Source organism: Crocodylus porosus, unplaced genomic scaffold (genome assembly GCF_001723895.1).
Source record: "Crocodylus porosus isolate Cpor-Errol unplaced genomic scaffold, CroPor_comp1, whole genome shotgun sequence".
Lineage (NCBI taxonomy): Eukaryota > Metazoa > Chordata > Crocodylia > Crocodylidae > Crocodylus > Crocodylus porosus.
In genome coordinates, this window is record NW_017728912.1 from 33,286,683 (window position 1) to 33,292,321 (window position 5,639).

Below are 5,639 nucleotides of genomic sequence, written 5' to 3' on the forward strand. Positions count from 1 at the left end.
GGCTGAGCATGGACCAGTTGCCCCAGTCACCCTACCCTAGTTATGCCACTGAATGGCAATGGGGTGAGAAAGCAGGTTTTCTAACTGCAAGAAACCCAACCCTGTGTGATTCAATCCAAAGACTCTATCGTCCACTAGCACTATAGGGCCTATGAAACACAGATAAGGAGTTCTGATTCCATCCAATACAGTACATTTCCTCCCATTTAGCAAGTTCATTACCACATTCCAGTTCAATGATTAATTTGGTGAAGAGAAGTCAAGGAAGTTACATATACATATACTCACTAAATTCTCTCTTATGTGCCTCATTCACTAGGTTTTCAGTCCAAAAACATGCAATCTTCCCAACCAATACATACATTCCCTGTTGTTTGCTTTAGTATTTGCAAAGTATTTTACAGTATCTTATTTAATTTGGTTTGCAGCTTTAAAATCTTTACTATACTCTCCTTATCCCAGGTCTTTTCCCCATAAAAGACCTGAGATAAGGAGAGTACTGATTCTGTCTAGAAACCAGATGGATAGTCAGAAATGCCTGTTTTAACATGTGAAAAGGCCAACAGCAATATTCCTCCACAACATTTTTCATTTTTATTTTATACTTTTAGTGCTGTTGCAGGAATTATACATCAGAACAGTTAGTTAACATTCATATTTTATAGACATGTTTAACTAATATGATCTCATATGCTGGATCTAAATGCCTAAAATTAGACCACTTTTGAAGAATGATGTTAGTTGAATGCTTAGCATCTAAAATACTGTAGACTGTTACCTTTGAATACTAAAGTGGTGCATCAATGACCTACCAATCTAAGATAACATATTAGCCAAGGGGTCATTTATTTAGAAAACTATAAAACTATTTATTTGGAAAACTATAGCTATCAAATAATGATAGTGCAACATTTAAATTAAGGCAAACTTTTTTTTAAGTTTTATAAAAATTAATTGGAAGAAAAATATTTTTTCAAATCCTTTTCTGATTAGATTGGAATGTCTTTTTAGGCTTTGAACTTTTCCCTACAGGGTTGGAAAATTAAATTTAATAGCAACATACTGACACAAGACAACCAGAAAGCAGGCAATTTAGTTTCAGTACCCAAGATTAATAAGATGTAAAAAGTAAGCAGACATCATGAATGGCAGACTTTGGCTGATTTTGAAAGTTATTTTACTGTTAAGAATCTTCAGTATACATTAGTTTTATTCCATTGCACCTGCTATGCAGAACTGACTTACAGCAGCTGGGGATCTGGCCCATGATTATTGTCCTGACATATCAATTGCATTAATACTTTAGGACATCTTTACATGTGCTTGGGGGTGGTGGAGGGACACTTTAATTAGAGTGGCTCTTGGGGGCCACTCTAATTAAAGCACCCACAGTGTCTCATGTATTCAGTATCCTGCACTTCAAAATGGTAGCATGGGCACTTTAACTAAAACTTGTTTGATGAGCTTTAGTTAAAGCTCCCCTGCTACTATTTTGAAGCACAAGGACACTGAATACACGTGACACAAGCTGCTGGAGCTGCTAATTAACATGCTCCAGCAGACTCCATTGAGTCTGCTCTGACATGTGCTAATTAGCACTCATTGGAACAGGTGTTGGGTACATGTATAGGTTCCCTTACTGTTTAGGGCCAAGTTTCAGCCAGCCTTACTGGGAGTGGAGGATAACCCTCACTTAGAATATCTTTTCTTCACATTGAACCAGATGCCACTGAAGTCAGTGGCAAAACCCTCATTAGGTGGTACAAGATCCATTCCATACTGCACTATAATACAAAATAGTTCTAGTTTATATTTCTCAGATATCTTTCATTCCAATGGAGGCTTGTGACAAGACATCTTTACCTTTGTGGTTTTTTCCTTTTTACCTATTGCTCCCAGTTTGCCTTAGCAAGTCTCCTCTTTAACACCACCAAAATGAGGCGCTTAGCTAAATCCTCATTTAGTGTCAGTAAACAGTGCCACTTCCCACTATGTACTTCAGAGAAAGAAACCAGTGTAATATTTTCTTGGGAGCAGTTGGAATTCTAACTCTCCAAACCAGCACATTAAGAATCTCTATTGCCCTATAAAACCTAGACTTCAGTTGAAAGTAGATGCAGGCTCAAGAGCAGTATTTAGATCCAAAGTTTCACAAAGTTTGGAGAGCTTGATTAAATTGAGCTTGAACACACATCTAGTGCTACTTCTCTACTCTGAGATAAAAGTCTCAGGTTTACGGGATCCTCTAGGAGATGTTTTAAAGCTTGATACAGAACAGAAAATATTGCATGTCTCAAAGTGTGGTTAAAACTCAGTTTCTCAGGCAGTAACAGCTCTCTTCCTCACCACACCTCTCCCCAGGGAGTCTTCAATTAAACAGTAGCATCATGCTTTTAGGTGTCCATTTCTCCTTTTCATTTTCCTGTGGGAGGAAGAAGAGGGTGAGAGACAATATTCTGAAATACGTTCTTGTATTAAAATTTTACTTAATACAACCTCATTTGGTAACATGATTTCCTTTCTATAACACCTCAGAATTTCCTTCCTTTCCTCCATTTGTATATGGAGGGGTAATTCAAATTAATTACTAATGTCTTTCTTGTTTCTGGACTGGCGCTCTCAGAAATCATTATCTCAAACATTTCTCTGGACTTCCTTGATATCTATGCTTTTCCTTTTATTATCCTCAAAAAGTCTACTGTATTCCTATGGCAACTGGATACTTTGTAAATAAGGTCAACTATTTCTTTAAAAGGAATAATCCATATAAACCCGTGACTTCTACTCTTGTATGTGAGGCAGCATTTTTCCAAGTTCATGGATAAACAAGGACTAGACTAAAGAGCAAGCAAAGTAGTTGAACAATCTTAATTCTGCAAATATAATTAGAAGCATGAGCAATATGTACAAAAGAAATCTGAATCCCTTGTTCTCAAAAGGAACTGCTGGGTACTCAGCAGGTTTGGAAATCTGTTAATCTGTGGGTGCTGAGCACTTTGGAAAATGTAAATTCATAAGATCAGTTGGAAGCTGTTTGAATAGCTATCCCAATCTGAAAATAAATTACTGCTCTATGGATAGACCAGCGCTGGAATGCAAACAACCCTGGGGTTGGAGGTGAAACTTTTGTCCTGTACCTTTTGGACAAACCCGTCCTTAAATACTATGGGATTTTTAACAGACATGGAAAAGAGTGTGGAACTCAATTTATATAACTCCTAAGGATAAAGAGTTGAGCTGATTTTCTGCGGATTTGAACCCAACACTAACACCTTTTCAAACTGTTTAGATTTAGTTTGGCTTCTTTACATTCAATAAGATGCTATGACTGGAAGCAAAACTTGCTACAGCTAAACAGCTTGGTTTTACCTCTAAACAAATGATAAGTCACATCAACTTTCTACACAGGCTATATTTAACATAAATAATGATAAGGTCTATAAAACATGCAGCAAAGTGTGAAAGGCATGTTAATTCTCATGCAAGCCACTTGGGAATGTTTGGTGTTCCATGTTGTTTTGGGCTAAGTACAGGCAGTCAAAAAAGCCCAAGGCTGAATTGATTCAGTCTTTGCAAGTTAGTCTAAGCTACAGATATTAAACTGAAACAGAAGTGAACAGACATTTACGTTTGATTCAGGAAATGCAAACACATGCCTGCAGTAGTTCCATCCAGAAGCTATGCAAAGCGGGGGGGAGGGGGGCACTACAGCATGGCTCTCTGGCACACAGCTAACATGGGCTGCATGTTCACTTCTTCCTACTACCCCCAAGGTCTCTGGGATTTGCAGTTTAGAATCACAGCAGCAAGGACTCTGCAGGGTTGCCTATCACTTCCTTTTCCCACTTCAAGGTGCCTCTGGGATTTGTAGTCCACAGTTGCAACCAGCAGTAAGTGTTGAGCAGGGGAAGGGGTATTTAACCTCCCTTCCTGGCCCCAGACCCCAGCTGGAGTTTGCCTGGGGGGCAGTCCCCTGCCAGGGTTGTCTCTCCCCCAACCCCCTTGCCAGCCCTTCTCTGCTGGAGAAGACAGCACAAAATAGCCCAGGGCTGCAAAGCATGCTGGGGAACTGTGATTTAACATGAATCAGGAAGGGGTCTGGGACAGAAGTTTCATAAATAGGTTTGACCCAAATCAGTTAAATCTGATACTACATTCAAACAAGTTTATCTTAAACCAGTTTCAGCCATTTTGAAACTGGTTTAAGTGCACTGAGCTTCTGTTCTGTTACAGGTTTAAACCTGTTTCTGATTAATTAAACCAGTTTATGTGGAACTTCTGTCCCTAGCCTTGGAGACTAATGAAATAGACACGTGATCTGAACTAGATTTCCTTAGGAAGCCAAAACCTTTCTGCTTGCTATCAAACCAAGTGTTGTCATGAGGACATTTCTTCAGAAAATAGTGAATAGTTATGGTTAAATACCAATAATATATTTTTAAAAAGCCAGTAATTTTTGCATTAGATTGAATAGTGGGAAAATAAACAAATAATGAATAAACATCTATGTAGTGATGGAACTGGGATGCAGAACAATATATGTAGTATAAGGCCCCATCCTGAACAGTTTCCATGCACTTAAGGTTCCATACTGTGACTAGTGATATTGTTAAGTCTTTGCAGGATATTCAGATGAAAATGTAAAGTTGAGGCCTGGATTTTTTTTATAGACATTGATGTTCCATGGCACTTTTTTGATATGCACCATTTCTTTATGGTAATGCAGTCATTTTTTTCTTAAAATTATCTCTGTGGTTTCAGTTGGATACAGTAGTTTCTACATTATGTTGTAAACTCCTGGGTCCATCGCTTTGGAATGTGAAGGCCTGATAACTGTACCAGATGAAATCTATGGGGGCTTTGTCACTCATTTCAACAACAGTAAGAGAAGAACTAAACTATATGCAGTTCACTTCCTGTGCACACTTTAAAGTGCTTTAGGATCCATGTGATATTCAGGAATGTTAGGCTTCATAACTTGATATCTAACTGTTGGGTAACAGCTCCTTTAAGCTTGCAGTATAAGAAATCTTATTCCATTTGGCATTAAAGAGTATTTGTTAACATCTGCGTTTCTAGAACATGACAGACAAGAACAGTGAGATAAAATGACTTGTTATTTATTATCCTTTGACAAAAATGCATTTGTCCCCAGAGTTTGAATTACACTTTGACTCTTGGGTGGGGGCTGCAAAAAATATTGGCTGGAGTTGGAGCTGTGCACCCTGGCCCCCACCCGTGCTGGGGGGCTGGGGCCAGCAACAGTGGCAGCCAGAAGGAGCAGCCACCACTGCCACCTGGGCTGCTTAGAAAGGTATGGGGCAGGCCAGGGGCTGACCAGCAGGGCTCCCCCTTAATTCGAACCCTGGTTGTCCCTATCCAGAACACAGGTAGACCCTGTCCTGCATAACTTAATTTAAGCAAGGTAGATACTAGTAGGTACTAGTAGGTAATGCTAAGAAACCCAGTGGGAAGTATAACTAACTGGTTTTTGTTTATAGTCTATTAAATTAAATAGAAAGGAAGAAAGTGATGTAAAAATCGCGGTTCGTTTCTCGGGAGGCGAAAAAAAACCTTCAGCCACAGACACACTCTATTAGCAACACAAAAGGTATATATTTGCAAATAGGGTCAGAGAG